The 25,100-nt window shown below is 41.6% G+C and overlaps 1 long non-coding RNA gene across 1 annotated transcript; it reads right to left on the bottom strand.

The window, feature by feature from the left end:
- Positions 1-420: 420 nt before the first annotated feature.
- Positions 421-17,715, bottom strand: LOC105473424 (uncharacterized). The gene is made up of 4 exons (XR_003016207.2): positions 17,370-17,715; positions 10,848-11,083; positions 3,233-3,413; positions 421-1,521 (listed from the first exon to the last, which is right to left on the bottom strand). It is a non-coding gene; the product is annotated as an uncharacterized lncRNA (long non-coding RNA).
- Between the last annotated feature and the right edge of the window lie 7,385 nt (positions 17,716-25,100).

Below are 25,100 nucleotides of genomic sequence, written 5' to 3' on the forward strand. Positions count from 1 at the left end.
GAAAGCAGCTGGTGAAATTCAAATATAGTCTTTATGGCTAAAAAAATAGTTTTATCTCAAAAGTGATTACTCAGGATGCAGCTGCAAGAGCATGATTTCCTTCTTTACATACAGAGAAAAATTTCCTATGAGATTTTGCAGTGGCAATGGAAAGAGGAATGAATCCACAAGTTCTGAAAGTCTTCATGATTTTGACAAGATGTGATTTTAAGGGTGTGGGGGGCTTAGTTGCTCTTTATACCCACCTCTGTAGTCTGGAAGTCATGCCATTTGAAGTCAGTGGGTTTTAAAGATTCAGGAAACACTACCCAAGGTACCTGGCTACAGGACTCAGCTTGCTGAGAGAGAGTATTCCTTTCCTTAAGATTTCTACACACGTGACAGAGAAATTGTTACACAAAGTTCTGACCATACCTGTGTATCAGACTGTTCATCCACAGTCTCTTATAGAAAATTGTAATGAATTGCTTTTCAATATGCACCTGCAGCAAGCTCTGAGACAATCCTCCAGGAAGTCTTCCTTAATCCTCCCCAATATGAAGTAGGGTCCTCCTGTGCTTGAAATAATTCTACAGATGACTGGAAAAGAGGCTGGGTGAAATAAGCCTCTCATACACACATCTCGCTGGTGCAAAAAGTACTTGCGGTTTTGGACCGTGAACTTTAAATCATTATAACTAGGCTCAAACACATCTTTAATCAAAAAAGAAAACTTTACAATCAATACATTTTTGCCAATGAGAAATAAGTTTACTCCTGTAGCATAAAAATCCATGCTTCGGGATTCAACAAACTTTTGGAAAGCATTTTCTGCATCCTGCGGGTTGTGGAAGCATTTTCCCTGCAAAAAGTTGTTGAGATGCTTGAAGAAGTGGTAGTCGGCTGGCAAGAGGCCAGGTGAATATGGGAGATGAGGCAAGACTTCGTAGCCCAATTTGTTCAACTTCTGAAGCGTTGGTTGTGATGTGCAGTCGGACATTGCAGTGGAGAAGAATTGGGCCCTTCCTGGTGACCAGTGCCGGCTGCAGGCACTGCAGTTCTCCGTGCATCTCATTGGTTTGCTGAGCATACTTCTCAGCCGTAATGGTTTCCCAGGGATTCGGAAAGCTGTAGTGGATCAGACTGGCAGCAGACCACCAAGCAGTGACCATGACCTTTTTTTGATGCAAGTTTGGCTTTGGGAAGTGCTTTGGAGCTTCTTCTTGGTCCAACCACTGAGCTGGTCATCACCAGTTGTTACATAAAATCCACTTTTCCTCGCACATCACAATCCAATCAAGAAGTGGTTCATTGTTGTTGCATAGAGTAAGAGAAGATGACACTTCAAAATGACAATTTTTTTTTTACTTTCGGTCAGCTCATGAAGCACCCACTTATCGAGATTTTTCACCTTTCCAATTTGCTTCAAATGCTGAGTGACCATAGAATGGTTCAGTGGGTGTGGCTTCTTAGTGTCCCCGGTATTTCCTGGAAGGCCTACTCAGGTTGGTGGTATTGGTGTTTAATCGTCCAGAGTGAGATCTGTTAAAAAAACAAACAGGCATATTAAAATATTAAGAGTTTATTTGAGAAGACAGCAATTCACACACAGGGCAGCTCCAAACCAGAAGTGGTCAGGGCCCTGCCAAAGAAGTGCAAGAGAAAAGCTATTATAGGCTGAATGCAAAAGTGAGGCAAAGAAAATATTTAATTGGTTCAGATCAGATATTGCCTTATTTGGATTATCTCAGCAGAAAGTCCCTGGTAATATAATGCTCAGTTGGCTTGTGATGGGCTGAGCTGAAGTTTCAATTTCTTTACATAGGAATGCAGGGCGATAGAATCATCCCAGCCTAATGACCTCTTATTAAGTTATTTTAACAAGTTCCATAAGGTTATGGTGAGTTTGTCAGAGGTGTTCGAACCAGAGCAACTCCATCTTGAATAGGGGCTGGGTAAATTGAGGCTGAGACCTGATGGGCAGCATTCCCAAGAGGTTAAGGCATTCTAAGTCACAGAATGAGACAGGAGGTTGGCACAAGATACAGGTATAAAAACCTTGTTGATAAAACAGATTGCAGTAAAGAAGCCAGTTAAAACCCACCAAAACCAAGAGAGGAGAGTGATCTCTGGTCAACCTCACTGCTACACTCCCACCAGCGCCATGACACCTTACAAATGCCATGGCAATGACCGAAAGTTACCCTATGTGGGTAAAAGGAGGAGGCATGAATACTCCAACCTTTATTTAGCATATGATCAAGAAATAACCTTAAAAATGGGCAACCAGCCTGGCTGCTCTGCCTGTGGAGTAGCCATCCTTTCATTCCTTTCCTTTCCTAATAAACTTGCTTTCATTTTACTCTATGGACTCACCCTGACTTCTTTCTTGCGCAAGATCCAAGAACCCTCTCTTGGGGTCTGGATCAGGACCCCTTTCCAGTAACAAGTTCCGAGTGGAGCCCTACCCAGCCTCATCTAACGCCAACCGTATCACCCTGAAAATCCAGCATAACTAATTTGTATCATTTAAAAAACAGCCTGTGACAAACCATGCCTCCTGTATGTAACATTCTGGTTCTTGCCATATCTCAGTTCCTTCCCCACAGGTCCATAACACATGCTAGTCCTGTTGCTGCTGAGTAATGGTGATCACTCTGTGGATATACTGTGTCACCTTTACCTCTATTGTCACAAGAGCCAGGAGTAACTGAGCACAGCAGGCTGACCAGGGGCTATAGCAGTGTTCCCATGGAAACCTAATTATTCTAATGCATAAGATACATACTACCTTATTACAGCATTTAGTTATAACAGCCTGAGAGTTGCATTACTTTCAGAAATGCAAGTGCCTTGTGGATCAAGTTGTAAGTTCCTTGAGAGCAGAAGCCACGTGTCAGTCAACTTTGTATCTCAATGAATTTTGGCTGATAAGCAGTGGGTAAATTTTTGGTGAAGGGATGAATGAAACCTGAAGGGGATTGGTAAATATGCCACCCCAAAATATGCCACTTTGGCATGGGACTATTTTGAGATCCGACAGATGCAGAAAGAAGTCTTCCAAGAGCTTCTCTTTCTTAAAAAATCTGACTAAAATCAGAAATTCCCGGGAAATGAGGACTGCCATAAATTGCCTCTCCAAGGGAATTGTTAAGGCCATGAAGAAGACAGAAAGTTACCGCTGAGATGGACCTGAACACACACACCTTGCCAAGACAGCCCCTGGCTTCCATGAAGCTCCCCATATACTTACCTTCCCGTAGTGGACTGCTCTGGAAAGCCTCAAACCCTTTTTTTTTTTCCTGTCAAGTCTCCACAGTTTATCATTCTTTGTTTAAAATGGTATATAAACTCTTCAGCCTATTAGCTTCTTTGTATTTTTTTCTCCCGATAATCTGTCTTTTGTCAGTCTAATTTGCAGTGCTCCAGTGAACCTAAAAGGGTAGAGGAAAAAGGGTTACTTTTTCCCCTATAAACTGAATTATAAATTCCATTACAACAGGGTCTATGTCATTTTATCTTCTTAGTAATTAACATAATAGCAGTGTTTAATCGGTCAGATGTGCCCAGTTTAGGGTCTCCAAAGAGGGAGTTGTATATATACATATATATTTCATGTGCAATATTTACAATATATTTATATTTACAACATATACAATATTGCAAAAATCCTAACAGAAACTATAACATTATTCTAAAGATTGCTGTTCATAGCAGGGATTATATCAGTTCTGTGTAGAAAGCTGTTTTTAGCAAATGTTAAGCAGTTCCTATATATGTGTTTATTTACTTCCTATGGCAGAAACAAATAATACATAAATATTATATTACATACAAATATAAATAAAGTCTTTATTATTTAGCAACTGTGATGCTTTTGTAAAGAAAATCTTTCACATAGAAAAAAATAAAAGTTGTTCTTGTTCTTGGTGGTAAATAGTATGGGAACCAGTGCAGTGCAATTCAATTTCAAAGAACTCAATATCACTAAAATTTGTTTGTTTGTTTATGTATGTATGTATTTATTTATTTATTGAGACAGGGTCTCACTCTGTCACCCAGGCTGAAGCGCAATGACACAATTACACCTCATTGCAGCCTCGACCTTCCATGCTCAAGCCACCCTCCCATCTCAGCCTCCCAAGTAGCTGAGTTTACAGGAATGCGCCACCACACCCAGCTAGTTTTTCTATTTTTTGCAGAGACAGGGTCTCACCATGTTGCCCAGGCTGGGCTTGAACTCCCAATCCCAATCAGATTACCTCAGATTACCCAATCTCAGCCCACCTCAGCCTCCCAAAGTACTAACTCTTATTAAAAGTTGTGATCGGAACGACTCCATCCTTAGTTATATGGAAGTGACCTGCAGCAGGTGATGGAGAAGAATCAAAAGACTGACTAGGCAACTTTCAGTTACTTCATATGGATTTCACATTGGCGGAAAAGCAGGAACAAAAAGAATTCTTGATTCATGCACAGTTGATACCAGGAGACAATTTACTGGCCTTCATGAGATCCTCCCTGGAAGAGGATCAATATCAAGGGTGAATGAATCCTATTTCTTCACTTCCTGTTTGTTCAACCAGAAATTTCTACATATGTTGTTGTATTCGTCAGGACACTTCCAATTTCAAGTGACGAAAACTCAACTCAAACTAATTTAACACAAAGGGGAATGTACTGGCTCTTACAACTGAAAAGTTGAAAAGTTGGTTTCTACTTCAGGTATGGCTGGATCCAGGACATCAGATGATGTCCTTAAGATGCACTTGCTCTACCTTCGTCTTCAGGTTCTGCTTCCCTCCTCCCTAAACAAAGTTTCTACACTGGGCAGCGCAAATTATCTCTGCAGCTTCATGTTTAAATGGTTCTTTGATTCTGCAATCTTCAGAATGACTCTCTCAGTGCAGCCCCGTATCAATGACTCTGAAATGACACTGAGTGCCTCTGCTTGGATTAGATGCCCACTACAGGACACATCACTATACTGGGGAGGATGAGGCATGATTGTCCAATCTGGCTCAAATGCTCAGTTGTCTGGGAAAATGGCCATGTGTGTGACCACTCCACAGACACGAGAGGCTGGGATTTCCAACAGAAAGATGCTAGGCAGACAGAAGAGTTGCTTATGCCGTCAGATCAAGATCTGTGTGGAGTGTCCCCTCAACCACCCAAATCACAACCTGCCCATATATGGCCTAATCGTATGTTTGTTGTTGTTGTTCGTTTGTTTTGTTTTGTTTCATTTGGACGGAGTCTTGCTCTGTTGCCCAGGCTGAGTGCAGTGGCATGATCTCAGCTCACTGCAATCTCCGCCTCCCAGGTTCAAGTGATTCTCCTGCCTCAGCCTCCCGAGTAAGTGGTATTACAGGCACACATCACCACGCCCAGCTAATTTTTGTGTTTTTAGTAGAGACGGGATTTCATCATGTTGGCCAGGCTGGTCTCGAGCTCTTGACCTTGTGATCCACCCCCTTTGGCCTCCCAAAGTGCTAGGATTACAGGTGTGAGCCACTGCGCCCGGCCCTAATCATATGTTTTTGAACAAAAGGCCTAAAAAGCTTCCTCCTAGGTTTCATTCAAAACTGAAACAAAACAAAGCAAAAAAAAAAAAAAAAAAAAAAAAAATTCACGATTGAGGAAGCCGTGAGATTCCAGGCACTGTATTAAGTTTAAAGACTTCCAAATGTTCAACTTCTAATGAATGATTCACTTCACCTCAATGCCTCTGTTTTAGCAAAAAGTACCTGCTCTTTAAAACAGATTTACCTCTTCAGCTCAGATAGAAATTCTAAGATAGAATAATTTAAGAGCTAGAAAGGGCCAAATAACAGTTTTCATCAGGGAAATAAAACAATGCCAATTCCCTGGATTGGATACAACCCAAGAAAAGCCATTACCCAGCAGTGACATATGAAATATCTGCTTTGATTTCATGTGGGAGATTATTTAGCAATGTCAAGACAAAACATGCCAATTCCTGGCAGTTGTCAAAATGCCATTCTGAGTGTAACCCTGGCAAAAAAAAAAGAATCCTCTCCCTCCGCAAATGTCACCAAGCTTCTGATGGAAAATGGATAAATTTGCTAGTTTGGGAGAATAAAGAAAAAACGGGAAGGAAGAAAAAGTTTCCCTTTAGGAGCAAACTAGAAGGAAAAGGAGGGAGGAAAGAAGAAAGAGAAGGAGGAAAAAAAGGGAGAGAAGCAGGGAAGGGAGAAGGGTGACCTTTTAGTCTACCCTTCAGATTTATGCTAAAAGTTTGCCAGGTCAGAAAACAGGCTTTGGAATTAAGGGAGATATGAGACCAAGGACCGGCCCTACCACTGAAGAATTACCTACACTTGGTAACTTCACCTTCATTTGTCTCAGTGTCTTCACTGGAAAAATGAAAAATAATAGTACAATTAATAATGGTTAAAAGAAGCAACCTGGACGGGCACGGTGGCTCACGCCTGTAATCCCAGCACTCTGGAAGGCTGAGTCGGGTGGATCACCTGAGGTCAGGAGTTCAAGACTAGCCTGGCCAACGTGGCGAAATCTTGTCTCTACTGAAAATACAAAAATTAGTTGGGCGTGGTGGCATTCACCTGTAATGCCAGCTATTAGGGAGGTTGAGGCAAGAGAATCACTTGAACCCTGGAGGCAGAGATCGCAGTCAGACAACATTGCGCCATTACACTCCAGCCTGGGCAACAAGAGCGAAACTCCATTTCAAAAAAAAAAAAAAGAGAAGCAACTCACGTGCAGTGCTGAGTCTGGTGCCAATCTGCAGAAAGCACAGTAAATAAGATCTGGTATTATAGGCCTATGGAAACAGTATATCCTGGTGCTCCACGGAAAACATTGTCTTTATTTAAATTCATCGACTTAAAAATACCTAGACAGAAACTATGAATAGGCTATGCCTCTTTACTTCATAGAGAGAATGGCAAGTTTTGAATAAAAGCATACTCCCGTTTGACACGTGGAAAATAGGAAAAGTCATCTAAACAATCTTCGCATTATCAAGTCTGAACCTTTGCAGAACACTAGAGGTCCCTATTGGCACTCCATCCTCCAGCCCCAGTGATGCAGAATTCAGTGACAATTTTCTGCCTCAGCCCCACTAGATGTCTCTTCAATAAAGTTCTAATCCAATTAGTGCCCTGGCATTGATTCGATGCCTGGGAATCATTACATAGAAGGAACACAGTTTTAAATAATCAAACCATTTTCCTAAATGTGCATACATTCTAGAAGCCACCCTCCACTGCCACACGCATAATTAATACCAAAGATGTCTTTTGTTTTCCAGAACCATTGCCTGGTGTTAAGACGGTATCAGGGAAAGGGAGCAAAGGTGACAAGGAAGTTATTTTGATTAATTGGTAACCTTAGCTGTTACTTGGAAGCCATGGGGGAGACGCCCTCCAAGAAATTAAAAATAAGGTTACTCTCGGAGTTAAATCACCAAATCAATGGGAGTGCTAGCAACGTGGCTTTAATGGTCCACGTTCCAGTAAGCAGAAAAGTCAGGCTTTTGTCTTCTGCATAGCCAACTTCCTCAAAACACGAGGGAAGAGAATGCCTTTCTGAAGGAAGGCAATTTCTTCTAGTTGCATCTAATCAAAACTTTATTGTGTTGCTATTGGCTGCTGTTTTCCTCAGAAACATGGAATGACTGGGATGACACCTGATTCCCACCAGCTACCAGAACCACCTCCTTAGTTTTAACGGAGTGTTTCTTGACACCAACCACTTCAACCGCATTGCAGCATCCTGTGTTTAACAAGCTTAAAAACTCACAAGCCCACCTGGCATTTCTAACTAGCATTTATCCATTTGTCTGAATGGATCAAAGATTGCCTCATGGGCATAATAACTGACCCGTAGGCATAATGGTTGTGATGCCTGGCACAGGGGGTATTCTGTTAGGGGAGTGAGAGAGTTGTGGACAGGGAAATCACGTAGCTCAGGAAGCCTCAAACTGCAAAGATATAGGCCGGGCGCGGTGGCTCAAGCCTGTAATCCCAGCACTTTGGGAGGCCAAGGCGGGCGGATCACGAGGTCAGGAGATCGAGACCACCCTGGCTAAATTGGTGAAACCCCGTCTCTACTAAAAAATATAAAAAACTAGCCGGGCGAGGTGGCGGGCGCCTGTAGTCCCAGCTACTCGGGAGGCTGAGGCCGGAGAATGGCGTAAACCCGGGAGGCGGAGCTTGCAGTGAACTGAGATCCGGCCACTGCACTCCAGCCTAGGAACAGAGCAAGACTCCGTCTCAACAACAACAAAAAAAAACTGCAAAGATATAGTAGCAGGTATGGGCCAGGCGCAGAGAAGCTGAAGGTGGGGTGCATGCGAGACCACAACATAGGCTGGTATTGTGTTTAAGAAATTTCAGAGTAAATGTCTTTAGGCAGGGGATTCACCCAAGTTAGCTACCGTTTCCACCATATTCCATTGCTTCCTATTGTCTTAGACCTGGGCTAATTTAATAACATGGAACATCTGGTCCCTTTGGCCTGAGTCAGAGCTTTTTTTTTCAGGGAGGGTTTGCTAGAAAGTAAATGATTGGGACAATTAGAGAGATTAGAATAAGATCTGTAGATTTAGATAACACTGTCATAACAAGGTTCATTTACCAATTTTGATCATTGTACTGTGATTATGTAAGAAAATAGTTCTTATTTTTGGGAAATGAACTCAAGTATATAGGAGTAAAGGCATAAAGATAAAAATAACTACAGATGACAATGTCTCATTCCAGTTCTGCCAAATAAGGATTTCTAGAAGTAAGGCCCAGAAATCTGCATTTACCATGATCCCCAGGGAATTCCCGTGCACCTTCAAGTCCGAGAGGCACGGATCTGTAACACCTGCTGATGAATGACACCCATTTACCAGTAAAGAAAAAGCTGGTCTTTGCTGCTCCCCTGGTTACCCTCAAAAGCCAGAGAGAAGGGAGGATGAAGAGAAGGTCAGCCTCTGCAGACATAGCTGTCATTTATAACTGCTGCTGTTTCCCAGTCAGCGAAAATGGAAAATGGACGGCTGTTACACCAACGTCACTCAAGTCCATCGAGGCAGTACTCCAGGTCCTCCTTTCCCATGTATTGCCTGAGTGTGGCACATTGCCCCCAGACAGACACAGGATGCTGCCCCCAGGCCAACACTTAGAGCTAGAACAGCGATTCTCAGCACAGAGCTAGAAGGGAGTGTCGTTGCTGATTGCAAAAAACTGACTCAGCCTTTCAGTAAAAGTGCCTTAGGGAATGGAACTAGATTGTCCTGTCATAAACCAGTGAACCCAATATGTGAAGCAGAACCAAGCTTCCAGTGCTGAACAAGGGACTGCTCTAGTCACCAGGCACCATCCTTTCCCAAAGAAGGTTTCATAGAACTCTAGCCTGGTAGATGATCTTGGCAAAAAGGAACCCATAATTAAGTAAGTTTTGAAAACACTGTATTTTGTTTCTCCCCCCTTGGAAACTGAAGACGCACATTCACATATTAAGTGCTCTGAAAAGTCATGCACTGAAAGAAAAACCAGTGTGACTCTTGTTTAGCTCAGTATTTCCTGAATATGTTCTTTGATGAGACTCCTTTTTCATTGAGTGCCTATTAATATTTTCTAGAATAAGGTTTCAAAGAAAAAAACTGAGGAAACACTATAGAGAAGAATGTATATTCAAAGGGGAAGTCACTTAGTTCCATAAATGGAACGTTAATTGGAGAAAGAATGGCAGTTGTGAAGCACATCTACAAGTATTGGCAGAGCCTCTGAAAGACTTGGGAAATGGAATTCCATTCCCTGCCAGGAAACTTCCTTAGGAATAAAGGGACTCCTTTGGTCCTGAACAGAAAGGAAGCAATATTCCTTGTCTGGTCTGCATTAGAGTGGAATATTGGGATGATTAGCTACCAGAAGAGTCCTCTTTGGTCTTTCCCACTTCTTCAACCCTGTATCCACTCCACCAGAAATCTTACCCTACATCCTCAGTCTCAATCTCCCACTTCCCGTGCTGCGACCTCGGCCCATTGCAGCCTTGACTTCCTGGGCTCCAGCAATCCTCCCACCCCAGCCTCCCAACTATCTGGGACCACAGGGAGGCACCACCACGCCTGGCTAATTTTTGTATTTGTTGTAGACACAGGGTTTCTCCATGTTGCCCAGGCTGGTCTCTAACTCCTGGGCTCAAGCAACCCCCGCCTTCGCCTCCCAAAGTGCTGGGATTACAGGCATGAGCCACTGCACCCAGCCTCAATCTCCCACTTCTTACACATCCACTGCCCCTTTGGCTCAAGTTACCTGGACTACTGCAATAGTCTACTTGCTGGTTTCCCTACTTTCACTTTTATTCTCCTGCTATGGTCTGAATATTTGTGTCCCACAAAAATTCATATGTTGAAATTCTAACCCTTAAGGTGATAGTATTAGGAGGTGGGGCCTTTGGGAGGTGACGAGGTCATGAGAGTGGCACCCTCATGATTGGGATTAGTGCCCTTATAAAAGAGGCCCCAAAGAGAGCCCTGAGGTTGCAGCGAGAAGGCCACATCTGTGAACCATAAAGCCAGACCTCATCGGACACCGAACTTGCCAGTGCCTTGATCTTGGACTTCACAGCCTCCAGAACTGTAAGAAATAAATGTCTGTTGTCTATAAGCCACACAGTCTGTGGTATTTTGTTATAACTGCCTAAACAGACTGACACACCTTCTAGTGTATTGTCCATATTGCAGCAAAGTGATCTTAGCACCTCGAATCTGATAAAATCACACTGTTTAAAACCTTCCAAAACCTGTCCTTTTTCATGGAGAAAACACAAAGATAACATAGGCCTGGCCTGGCATTTCCCTTCAAACTCATCTTGACTAATCTTCCACTCACCTGCATGTTCCAGCCACACTCCTCTTCTCCTGGATTCTCTTTGCCTGGAATTCTCCTTCCCATCTCGATTTTGCCTATTTGCTCTTTAATATAGATCATGGTGATCTATGATGGTCATAGTGATCATAGATTCATCACAGAACACTAGGCAAAAATCATTTCCTCCAGGACGACCTTCTTGATTCGACAGTCTAGGTTGGAGCTGCTCGAAGTGCAGTCCATACTTCGGTGCCAATCTACAAATTGTTTCCAATGTGATAAATGTTAAAATTGAGAAATAAGCATTTAGAAAGTTCTACAGTGTTTTAATATTACCATGACATCCAAGCACATGTTCAGTAGACTTGCCTTGTTGAACAGGGCAAAGAGCAGTTCAGGTGTTGTCAAACTCACATGGTCAGTCACGTGTAGCACAATTTGTATGCTAGTATCAGTTCAGGCAGATTGAAGGGAAAAGTGGCCCTTCAGCACACAGAGTTAGAGATGCACTGGTCTAGGTCACATTGTCATGTTATACAGTCACAGCACCATGTACCTTCTTTTCAAAGCGTCTATCACAGTTGGTAATTTTATGTATTTTTTGTGAACTTTTTTCTTACTGTCTGTCTCCCACACAAGACTCCTAGCTTCCTGACAGCAAGGACCAACCAGGCTTGTTGCTGCTCAATGTCAAATCCTTCTAGTCCAGCACAGTACCTGGGACATAGTTGGTGCTTAAACAGTGTGACTCATAAATAAGTGGAAAGCGTATAAGTAGTGAGCCTTGTTGTCAATTTGAATACTGTATCGCCCCAATGCCATTCTTAGCATTTACTGAGTTACCTGTGGCTTATATGTGAGGATAAGGGTGAGCAATGAGAGAGAGATGAGAGAATAATTATTCCATTTTATGAACTCAACCAGACCCTTTCAGATCACATTTCAATGGCATAATAGGTATAAAATGAGTAGTGAACAACGATGTTTTAAGGGTACAAAGGAACGCTTTGTCTTTGGTAACCCATATCTATGACCTATTGTCACACATCACGGGTATTTGGTTTTATTTGATGTTTATATTTGACTCTAATTAAGAAACATCATAAAATTTCATGACCCTCCCAGCAACAGAGCTCATGCCAGCTTTCGGTGGTGTTATGTTTCCTCGCCCAGTTCTACCCTCCATGCCTTTGTTCACAGCTGTTTTGCTGATAAAATGGAGAGAAAGAGAGCTGGTATTAAGCTGACAGCTTGCTTCTGGCAGCTGCTGGACCTCAGAGCATAATTTCCTCCCTGGTGGGTTATCAAAATCAAACACCCTCGACTAATCAGAATTTCAAAGGAAGCAGATATCCAGTTGAATTTAAGAGGATTATTCCAAAATGGCTCTGAGTAGGACATTGGACTTTTGCCCCCCTAACTATTTGCTCAAACAGGCATTAGAGGCAGCTGGAATATTAAACTTTTTCCAGGAAAGAGAAGAAATTTTAATATAGTGAAAAGAGCAATGGATGATGTTAGCAAGTCTTAGCCCTGCTCTGGGAAAGGTACCTAATCTCCCTGGTTTGATTTCTTCATACGTTGAAAAGGGGAATTGGGCCAGATGACCTCTTGATCTCTTCTAGCTCTGAAATTATGGAAATGAATGATTCAGTTCCTAGACAGAGGCTTCAAGAATGCTAAGGAGCTGAATATCTGTTCCCAGATGACAAAGTTGGCAAAGTTTATATCGGACTTAGATAAAGGTCTTTCTATTCACTACTCCTTCAGTTTAATCCTTCTTCTGAAAGACAGTACAGTATTTACCTCCTGCCTAGTATTGTGAACGTGAATTTGTTTATACAATCTCATGACTCTGAGATCTAACTCTAATTCCATAAATAGAAGTGTATAGTATTTACTAATGGTATTCCCAAAAACATCATGCTTGGTGAAAACGTTCTAGGATCAAATAAATTTATTTCTTTTTTTTTTTCTTTTTTGAGACAGAGTTTCGCTGTTGTTGCCAAGGCTAGAGTGTAATGGCACGATGTCAGCTCACTGCAACCTCTGCCTCCCAGGTTCAAGCAATTCTCCTGCCTCAGCCCCCTGAGTAGCTGAGATTACAGGCATGTGCCACCACACCCAGCTAATTTTGTATTTTTAGTAGAGACGTGGTTTCTCCATGTTAGTCAGGCTGGTCTCGAACTCCCGACCTCAGGTAATCAGCCCACCTCAGCCTCCCAAAGTGCTGGAATTACAGGCGTGAGCCACCGTGCCTGGCTGGATCAAATACATTTCTGAAATGCTGTACTCAATATCCTCTCCTTAATGTTTCACATTGCAGAAGGGTGCATTAAAGCCTAGAAAGTCAAATGCTAAAGAAAGCCTACTTAACTTTGCTTGCCCTAGCATTTCTCAGCGGTGAAGTCTTTTTTCTCTGGAACATTTATTTTTATTTTTATTTATTTATAGGGATTGATTTTTGCTTGTAAGTCAGCTGGAAGGTTCTGCTGATTGGAGTCTGGCTCCAGGAGTGGAGCTGGGCTTGCTCAAGTGTCTGTGCTCAGGGCCTTTCTCGGTGCCAGAACCTTGGTGAGTGCAAAAGTTGCTTGTCGATGAGTATGGCTCTATCCACCAAATTGGAAGAACACGATCTGCCAATGAAGAGAATGCCAGTAGCATATAAAGAGGGACGAAGATAATTATTAAGGAGTCTTAACTATAACTTTGAGCTTGAATCCAAATATGCCTGAAGTCTTCCATCCTGGGCTTCCCAGTAACAGAAACTAAAAACCTCCCATTGTGTTTAATATAGTCTTAATTGGGCTGTGCCACTTACAACCCAAAGAGTTCCGACCAATACATCCATGTTAATTGTGGACCTTTAAAAAATAAATATCCATTGATGATTTAATCAAAGAGATATTCTTTTAAGGGGGAATTTAGGAAGATTAGTTTTCACAAACTGTTTGGGAGAGATAATAAACTGCTGAGATGAAGTCCAGCTGGCAAGGATTTCATAATTTAGTTCCTGAGGATAAAAGGAAGGAAAATCCTATTTTCCTGCACCACCGCTGATATTCAGTTGGTTCACACTGGTACAGCCATGCTGGTTATTTAATGCCAGCATCCATTCTGATAAGTGGTATCCACATCTTCTAATTGTTAGGTATTTTGATTATCACTGCTGTCCATATCTACGCTGCAACATATTTTCAACAAAGTGAAATTGGCTAGGAATATTTTAGAATTCTGCTTTCTGTCTACCTGTGATGTGTAACCTCAATTTCTTTCACCTTGGATATCAAGATGCAACAGAATAAATTTGTCTGCAGCCTGGATGAACTTCCTCCCCACGAGAGGGACTGACTTTCCTCATTCTTCTCTTTTAACCCGGTCATGCTGAAATCATCAGAGCAGAGCCAGGCAGAATGCAAATGGCAGTAACATCCAGACTCTCATAGACACTGACTGGAAGCTGACCTCTGGCCATAGATGCCAGAAGCAGGAAGGCAAGGAAGGGACTAAGGAGAGGCCATCAAGAAAATGAAGGTACGATAAACTGCAAAAATTGCATTGGCAAGGCATGATGTACCACTGAGTCAACGTATATTTCCAACAAAATCCTGGAGGATAAGCCCGCAGAACACACAGACTAAAAAGATGGCAGCTCCCCACCCCAAAACACCTTCCCTGCCCACCAGCCTCTGCTCAAAATTCCACCACACAAACTCGATTATTTTATCTAAGGAAAGAATCAAGCAGATGAACTATGATTGAAGCTTATTTTATAATAGCAACCATTTAAAAACAACCTCCATGTTCAAACTTAGTCTGCTTTCCCTGACTGGCTAAATTATGATGTGCCCATACAATGGTGAGGCAGGAGAACAGGATCTGGAGGCAGGGGACCTAAGATCGATTTGGGACTAAGTCAAAAGGAAAACCTCAACTTTCCACAACTAAGAAACAAAAGTGCAGAAGGCTACTCCCTTCGTAAACCCTCCATCCACTTTTTCTGCCTGGCAGATGGAAAATTGAACATATCTCTGATTGGTTGCAGAAAGCACAGGACTATAACTTTTGTAACTTCACTTTAGCCTCTGATTGTGGGCCACACTTCATTTACATAGGGTGTACACCAAGTAACCAGTGGGAAACCTCTAGAGGGTATTTTAACCCCAGACAATTCTGTAACCAGGCTTTTGAGCCCCTATGCTCCACCAGCACCCACCCTGTGGAGTATACTTCCATTTTCAATAAATCTCTGCTTTTGTTGCTTCATTCTTTCCTTGCCTTGTTTGTGTGTTTTGTCCAATTCTTTGTTCAAGATGCCAAGAACCTGGACACCCTTCACCAGCGACAATGGAATACTGTAATTCCATTGAGCCCAGACAGTGTCACGTGCCACTCCTACCTACATGGGATCCTGGGGACACTCATAGGTTTAGTTGAGACTATTACTATCTTGAACAAAGTCGGAGTTCTCCTCATCAGAAAGAAGTAGAAATGACAACTCGCTGCATCTGCCACACAACTTTAATATCCTGCAATATGAGATTGTTTGAGAAACGAATGTACAACCACATGATGGAACTCTCTACGGATGTCTGATGCTAGAGAAAGAATAAAAGGGAAAATTATATGGTAAATGTTCTAGACATTTTAAATGAAAAAAGCATTTTCATTTAAAAATGAAAAAGTTGAAAAAATGTAAATAATATGATCACATGTGTGTATATGTTTGCGTATGGATGGGTGTGTATGTATCTCCTAGTACATGCATAGAAAATCTGTGGAAGAGGCTGGGCGCAGTGGCTCACGCCTGTAATCCCAGTGCTTTGGGAGGTTGAGGCGGGCAGATCACGAGGTCAGGAGATCGAGACCATCCTGGCTAACACCATGAAACGCCATCTCTACTAAAAATACAAAAACATTAGCCGGGTGTGGTAGCGGGCACCTGTAATCCCAGCTACTCGGGAGGCTGAGGCAGGAGAATTACTTGAACCCGGAGATGGAGGTTACAGTGAGCCGAGATCCTGTCACTGCACTCCAGCCTGGCCACAGAGCAAGACTCCATCTCAAAAAAAAAAAAAAAGAAAGAAAAAGAAAAGAAAATCTGTAGAAGAATACATAAGAAAGCATTATTGGTAGTTATTTCTGGAAGATAAGACTGAGAAGGAACATGACATTTACTTTTCACTTCAATCCATAGTATTTCTCTTGTCAATAGAATCAGAGAATTTATTGGTATAAAAATACCCAGGGCTCTACTGTGGTAATTTGGAAATTTGTTTCCAGATAGGTCTAAATACAAAACACTCTGGAAAAAGCTGCCTCAATCCTGTCCCCGGGACCCTCAGCAAGGGGCCTGTTAGCCACGATTCCACTTTAGCAAAGAAGCACCATCAGAAGAAAAAAACCACGCACCAGCCAGGACTCTACCTGAGAGAGAAGCCCACCAAAGGCTTTAGAGGGTAACACAGCAGTTGCTCTCCAGGTTACTTTTTTCTCCAAGGTAAGGAATACACTCCTAAATGTTCCTAAACTCATTTTGCTCATCTGATTTATTGTCATAACCCTCAATAAAAGTCCTCCTTTGTATTTAAGTTAAAACTTTCTATGTAACCTATAATTCTAGTTCTATCAGGCTCACAGAAGGTTGGTCACCATCCTCCCTACTGTAATTAAACACTCAAATGCCTCCTAAGGACTGGAAAAATTAAACCTATATATCTAGGACCCAGGAGCCAAAACCATAACAGCTCAGACAAAAGCTTAAGGTTTTTTTTTTTAAGTTTGTATTTTATATTAACAATTTGTGAGCATTTTACACTCTGCTCCATGATATGGCTATAACTGATTCCCACTAAAATAATTTCTTCCTCTCCGCCTCTCTTCTGGAATATTTGACTAAATTGATATTCCGGGAAGATGTGTCCTGTTTTCGCAAAGGCCACCCCCAACACTGTATTCCCTCATATGACCTCATCGCTCAGGCTTTTCTACTTTTAAGTCAACCATTTCTAATTATCTTAACCCGTAGACATAAGTCCCAATTTTTCAATCCTTTAAATGTTCCCATCATTTTCCTCCAAAGCCTATTTTGTGTATCACTAACTCTAAAGTAATATGCTCTAAAATTCACTGCAGTACTCCAATGAGATGCTGTTGGAAAGGGTCTGAATTTATGCCCCCACTTTCTCTCCCCTCATATTCGTACACCCACCATTTATTTGTAACTCTGTACTTCCTGAAAGGAAGAACACATTCAATAATCAAGCCAACTAGTACTGCTGAGGCTTTCTACTAAAGACTTGTAGATCTTTGCACAGAGCACAGCAGGACCGATTAGTATGCCAGGGTGAAGACACTGAAAAAATACACTAGCAAAGTCCAAGGGAAGTTGTAAGAGACTGTGTGAGGTTGAGAATAGAAAATGGGTTCATCAATTAAGAAGAGACACAGGAAATTGTGCAAGTATATGCATAAAGTGAACAGCCAAATGGTGAGTTTCACCCCATGTAACACCCAGCATCTGTCCCGCTTTGAAGCCCTTACCTTTAAGCAGGCTGGCCTGCCCAGCGGTTCACACAGCCTCAGTGAGAGGGCATGCCAAGAAGTCTGCTTTGTTCCCTGGCCAATGCTGGACCTTCCTGCCGAGACATGCCTCACACTCATATTTCCCAGCCTGTTCTAATGACGCCAGCTCTCAGCTTCTCGGCTCCTGTCTCTGACTTTGCTCCTCTGTCGAATGCCTGATATTATTGTGTCTCCGGGACTAAGCCTTGGTTCCCTGAAATTGCATTCACCACAAACTGCATGTGCTTTTAGCTGCTCTGGAGAACATCCCACCATTATCTAGCACATCCTCTGGACAAAACCCCGGTTGGACCTAGCCAGTAAGACTGAAGTTACTGCTGGGATAATCCCAGTTGCTGAAGAGGAAAACTATGTTTATCTATGCATACTAATATGACTGAAAAAACATTTTCTTTATTAATCTATGGAGAACAATGTCCCTAACACAGTCTGGGACAAAAATCACTTTACAAGGTTCTTTACAACCTTCTTCTGAGGAAAAAAAAATGACTATTCCTGAATAGAAATGCTGAAGCAATGTTATGATAAACTTCAATGAGATTAAGACCCCTTTTGAGAACTTACTCCCCATCTCTTCAGCTGCGTGTCTGTCAGGAACCTGATGGTATTGAAACAGATGTAGCATTTATTATATTCAGTAAACACAGATGATCTAATCATAGCTGACCACTCTCTTTTTCTATAAAATGTCCTTACCCAAAGCAAATCTTTGGGTTTTGTTGGTGTTTGTTTTGTTTTTGAGAGAGGGTCTCACTCTGTCACCCAGGCTGGAGTGCAGTGGTACAATCATGGCTTGGCTTACTGTAACCTCAACCTCTTGGGGCTCAGGTGATCCTCCCACCTCAGCCTCCCGAGTAGCTGGGACCACAGATGCACACCATCACACCTGGCTAATTTTTTTTTTTTAATTTTTTATAGAAACAGGGTTTTGCTATGTTACCCAGGATGGTCTTGAACTCATGGACTCAAGTGATCCACCCACCTCAGCTCAGCCTCCCAAAGTGCTGGGATTACAGGCATGAGCCACCATGCCCAGCCAATAGTAAATCTTTGGATTGTCCTGCAATCTCTGTTTGCTCACAGCAAGTGTGAAATAAAATTTTGCTGCTATGACTCTTTACAAATTTAAACAAATTATTTAAAAATTTTTTTCAGGGATGGGGATCTGTGTTGTCCAGGCTAGACTCAGACTCTGGGCTTAAGAGATCCTCCCGCCTCAGCCTCCTGAATAGCTGGAACTACAAGCATGTGCCATCACACCCAGCTCCCCTGAAAATTGCTTTTTATCAATGTGTTGAGTCTTTATAAAAACAGGTTTTGGTCACTGCTGAAGTTTACATTAGGCAATTTGTCTTGACTGTGCTTTCGACTGCTTTACACAGCCATTTGTTGCTTTGTTCAAAAACATCCAATTTCGTTTTGATAATGCATTAGAACATCTGCTGTCCTTTTAGAGCCGTTTAAGATGTTGTTGCTAGATTATTTGGAATGATTCAGTGTTGTGCTTAAAAACGTTGCCTGTTTACAGCTCTCTCATATTAACTCTTGCTCACCTAGAGTGTAGTTTGGCATCTGATATAACTCACTTGCTTCTCCCAGAAAAATCCTTTTACATATTTTTTTTCTTTCTGGCATTATTTAGATCCTGATTGCTGGGCATATTCCAAAACAACATCTTTTTTTGAAGAAAGGAACAATATTTTCTTATATCAACTAATGTATATGCATGCTTATTCATTATTAGTTCAAATCTTTATTACTATCCACTATAGGCAAAGTATTATTTACATTTCCTTTCCTGCAGAAATATGCATTAGCAGTGGCATAGGTAAAAGAAAAAGAGACAGATTCAGTGATACCACAAATCCAGACCACCTCATGTCTCAGAATTACGATGCACTTCTACTCACACCAGATGACATTGAAGCAAATGTATAAATACTGAAAAGGAATTTATAAATGTACTGAAATCTCTCAAAGAAGCACTTAACAGACATTACATTGTACAACCCACAGTAGTTGTCCTAAAGATCTTTTCTTCATAGTCCCACTTTTCAGAACACTTGCTTCCATTAAGTCTCTTTTCCACCCATCCAAGTGCCAGTAAGGATTTTGAATTTTCTTTCTCTCACCCAACTCCCTTTCTTGGTCTAACATCCCAAAGTAAATGTATTATGTTAAGCATAGCTCTAGGCCCTTTCTAGCCATTCCAGGTTTTGTTGAGCCTCTGTGGCTCTATTATTCTGATCAGTATAAGTCCAGGCCTGGAAGCCATTCCCCAATCAAGCGTCCTCTGCTTTATTAGGGGGCCAAGGAAAGACAGCAAAGCCTTTTTTTTTTTTTTTTTTTTTTTTGAGGCAGTCTCGCTCTGTCACCTAAGCTGGAGTACAGTGGCATGACCTCAGCTCACTACAACCTCTGCCTCCAGGGCTCAAGTGATTCTTGTGCCTCAGTCTCCCGAGGAGCTGGGATTACAGGCATTCGCCACCATGCCCAGCTAATTTTTATATTTTTCATAGAGATAGGGTTTCACCTTGTCAGCCAGGCATGTCTCGAACTCCCAACCTCAAGTGATCAACTGTCCTCAGCCTCCCAAAGTGCTGGGATTACAGGCATGAGCCACTGCACCCAGCTGGCAGTAAAACCGTTGCTATTCATGTCATAACAACTTCACCTCCAGTAGAGCTGTCACACCAGGCAACATAAGGACCACATAAAGCTGCAAGATACCAAGGGCATCTAGAACAGTGAGCACCCATTTCTATTTGTGAGGATTAGCCAAGTTTCTTGGGCCAAGAGGTGGAAGTCAGCTCAAAGCTGATGCCTCCATCACCTAGAACAAGTCCAACCTGACTAATGGCTAGATGTTTAAGATGGTAACTTGCCATACTACACCTCCCTTTCTGATACTCTGATACTCTGATACAAAGCCATTCTAGCTGCATTCCTCTCCTTTCTGTTCCTCAAAAAGTCCAAGCCCTTTCCTGCCTCAGGGCCTTTGCACATTCTGCCCACGCTGTCTGAAATGCTCTTCCCTGTCTCTTCTCATGCCTCGTCCCTCACGCCTCAACTTATATGTAACTTCCTTAGAAACCTTCTTTGACCACCGACAACTGAGTTATCATCTCTCACCTCACCTGAAGAATGTACTACCTACGATCTTCAACCTCTAATTGTCTTGCGTATTTACTTCAATACAATTAGGCTGCAGTTCCATGGGGTCTGGGACCTATCTGTCTTATTCACACTATATCCCTAATCTTATGACACAGGAAGAATTCAGTCTGTATCTGTAGATAGATTAAATGAATGAATCCCTGCATTCAGATCAAAATATCCAAGGGGAAGAGGGGTGGTGGGGATCCTTAGAAATGCATTTCAGCATCTTCCATCCTGTTGGAAATCCATTTTACACCCAACAAAATTCCTTTACAAGAAAAAAAGAAAAGAAAAGGCTCTCCTTGTGTGTATGAGTGTCCTTGCAGCACTAATTTTAGAAATTCTCATGATACATTGCAAACATTTTAATCCCTGAACAAGCAGGTGGATGTAATTTGCCTGAACTCATGTTTCAGTGTGCTACCCATGAATTGGTAAGATCTTGCTTGCTAGTGGTGAGAACTCAAATTTTGGTGAAGCAATACTCCATCAACATATCTCAGAAAGCTTACTCCCTTGTGACCTTCTCTTTGCAATGATTTATGGGAGCTATAAAACAAATGCCCGGTGCTGAGAAATAAAATTTAAGAAAAAAAAATTAGTCTAGATTTTGAAAATGAATTGCCCTATGAAAACATAAACACAAAATGATGTTGCCAAAATATGACACAAAAATTATTTCAGTAGTTCTTGAATCATCTCAAGGATATGGTCTTATATTCTGAAAACTGTCATTCTTGACATCTGTCAAATGGAAACGGTGAAGAAAGTCAAAGACAAGGGTGTCCTCTAAAAAGCACTGCCATTTAAGAAATTTTTTATGATCAGAGTTCAAAGCAAGGAAACTTCAGTGAACTACTACAGCTCATCTGGCTATGCCAAGATAGTGCTCCAGTTTGCAAAGAGAAGGGTATATCATAGGGATAGAAATAGGCCTGATCTTGCCTTACACTTGACCATCAGGGACAAGAAGAAATCTGCTAGAACTTTGTCTCTGGCATGAACGCCTTTGGACTTAACCTGAACCATTCTGATCTTTCAAGTTGCGTCTCCTACCACTTCCCAGCATATACCCTAAGTTCATACCATATTGAAATCCTCACACTTACTAATACATGTCCTGCTCCGTTACATCTCTAGGCCTCTGAATACAACATTTGTTCTATCTGTAATATCCTTCCCTGGGAGGTGATTGGATCATGAGGACAGTTTCTCGCGGTTTAACACCATCCCTCTTGGAGCTGTCAAGATGACAGTTAGTCATCCCAAGATCTGGTCATTTAAAAGTGTGTAGCACCTGACCATCTTTCTCTTCCTCCTGCTCCTGCCATGTGACATTCCTGTTCCCCTTCACCTTCCCCCAAGATTGTAAGTTTCCTGAGGTTCCCCGGAAGCAGAAACCACTATGCTTCCTATACGGCCTGCAGTACCAAACCTATTTTCTGTATAAATTACCCAGTCTCAGGTATTACTTTATAGCAATGCTAGAACAGACTAACACAGCCTCTGAATACAGCCTTTCTTCTATCAAGTAAGGTACTTCCCTTTCCTTTCCTTTTCTATCGAGAAAAAAGCTACTCATTCCCCCAGGAATCTGCCCAGATACAACTTCCTTGGTGAAGTCTTTCTTTTTTCTTTTTTTTTTTTTTTTTTTTTAGATGGAGTCTAGCACTGTCACCTGGGCTGGAGTGCAATGGTGTAATCTCGGCTCACTGCAACCTTCGCCTCCTGGATTCAAGTGACTCTCCTGCCTTAGGCTACCACACCCAGCTATTTTTTTTGTATTTTTAGTAGAGACGGGGTTTCACTATGTTGGCCAGGCCAGTCTCGAACTCCTGACCTTGTGATCCACCCGCCTCAGCCTCCCAAAGTACTGGGATTACAGGTATGAACCACCGCACCCAACCAGTGAAGCCTTTTCAAATTGCCTAGGAAATTAGTGGCTTCTTCCCCTATGTTCTTATTGCCCTTTGGGGAAAGCTTGTTTATAGCACTTAGGATTTACATTTTAATGATTTATTCTGTGTCTTTCTTTTCAGCCAGGCTGTGAGTTCTCTGAGGCAGCCAACTTCATTCATCTTTGTATCTTTATAGCATGATAGCTTAACAAATGCCGACTGGCTGGCTAAAGAATCAGAACTGAGACTTCAGCTGTTTGACTCCTTCTGCTAACCTCTGGACTGTTAAGATAAAGGAAACTGAGTGTAATATATTGTAACATGCTGGAGATTTTTCCATTTACAGCATTCTAAAAGGTTTGTTACAAAAATTTGTAAGGAATTTTATATACCAAAGGAAGCATCAATGATCCCCTGTCTTCCATTAAATATGGACAGGCTGTAAATAAAAATTTTCTTCCCTTCAAGGGTATTTGAGCTTATACTCTATAAACAGAATTCAGAATCCTCTGGAGGTCCACCCAGCCCACTTCATCCAGCCTCTGTGTCCTGGGAGGTCTTAACACTTGAGAATGGTAAGCCCCAAGCCTACCAGAAGAGAAGACCAGGTGTGTAAAAATTAACTAATGAAGTCCAGGATCATATAAATAGAATTGTGGTATGTGTGGTTACTTCTCTTCATGAAGATTTACTATCTAACCTGAACAGACATGCTGCTGTGTGACAGGAATTTATTTACTGTTCAAATCTGACCTTTTCCCATGTGGTGGGAGATTGCATTTCACTGGGTGGCTTGGAGATTTATTGTACCTCTTTAGCTGCAGTGGCATTTCCTGACTGTTGGCTGCCGAGACCCTCCTAAACTCAAGTACAAAAAATCCTGACCTCGATGTCCCTCCTCCAAATGGGGGCAGATTTCTTGAGGGCAAAGTATTAATAGGTTTAAAGGACAAGCTTTATTGGAAGCAAGTGAAAGCACAGGGGACAGCGTAATGATAAAAACACACAGGTTGCCTTCTCACCTCCCATACAAACTAAGACAGATAAGTTCAAGCAGGCTTGAGACCCTAGGAACCCTGCAGGCAGGTGGCAGATGCGAGATCTGAAACCACAGGGAAATGAAATAGGCTCCTCTCTCCCTCGCCCCCTCCTTGATTGTCCCTCTACTCCATATCTAGGTCACAGCACCAGTTTTCCCAATCAGAGAAGAGTCTCAAAGTGGCTTCTGCAAATGGCACCAATCTCAGGTAGTCTTTAAGCACACAATGAATTAAGTGCCACGCAGCTCTTTGTATCCTGGGTATAGTTTAAATTTCCTTTTGCTAAATTTTTATTTCTCTTCTTTTCCTTCACTGTCATCATTTCTATAAATTTGGTGATTCCTTTTTAATATTTTTGTCTGCAAATATCTGTAAGGAAATTTAAAACTTAACAAATCGGGCTAAGAAAACACTATATGTTGGTAATTGAGTTCACCAAAACAAAATGTTCCCAATTAAAATGAAATTGATTTAAGATAGGACCATGTTAACTGAGAAAACTGTTTATATGCACCAAATTCAATACAAGTCACTTCAAGTGTAGCCTGCTTGGTTTCATTAGATTAACAGAGATTTATATCATAGACAGCAATTAGCCAAAAGAACGTCGTTTAACTGTGACATTGCCCTCCCACTGTGTGCAGCATGCGTCATTCATCACGGGCACATATAAAACCCCAAGGCACAAATGGGCAGGAATTACCATGTTCTTCTAAAGGCATTTATTTTTTAAATTATACTCATTTTTAATTCATGTTGCCAGTTTATAATTCAAATTATAAAATTAAAACACTGGAGGGAAACCTAGACATTGTCTTGGATGAAGTTTTTCCAACCTCTTTTTAAAAGAAGAAACTTTCCCCAACTCGCCAAAACAGAGGCCCAATAAATAAAATAAATAGCAGAGTTTCCCACTCACTGAGAGGTCTTGAAGACCTATTTCTTCGGGGCCTTTTCCCATCCTTGCTCTTGCCCTGGCCCGCAGCACAAGAGCTTCCAGGACAACCCGCGAAATCTTTACTCAGGACGGTTTGAAAGCTGCTAATCTGGAAAGAACCTCCCACTTTATTTGAGGTGAGAAAAATGAATCCAACAGAGGTTAAATTACCTTCTTAAATTGACACAATTTTCTAATTGCTAACTTGACACTAGAACCCAGAGGTCTATACAACCAAACTGCTTCCCATCAATGCCCAGGTCTTTTCTGGAGCAGAATGCCAGAAAGCAAGCCTGGATGGAAAAAAAAAAAAAAAAAATATATATATATATATATATATATACACACACACACACACACACAAACACACACATATATATATACACACACATATATAGTCATATATATGTATCTATATATAAAAAAATATATATATAGTCAGCTGCCTCCTTTATTGACCAATATAGAAGTCACTTTTATTACACAATTTGATATAGTAGTTAATGAACATATGTTTTCCATCAGACATCACAATCATGGGGTTTCTCCTGTTAAAAATGGCGCTGTTATTCTATATAATCTAGAACACAGTGCAACATTTTGGTTGTCAAATTTGTAACATGAACAACTAATGCTGATTGCAGAGCATTTTAAA

Source organism: Macaca nemestrina, chromosome 10 (genome assembly GCF_043159975.1).
Source record: "Macaca nemestrina isolate mMacNem1 chromosome 10, mMacNem.hap1, whole genome shotgun sequence".
In the NCBI taxonomy this organism is placed as follows: domain Eukaryota; kingdom Metazoa; phylum Chordata; class Mammalia; order Primates; family Cercopithecidae; genus Macaca; species Macaca nemestrina.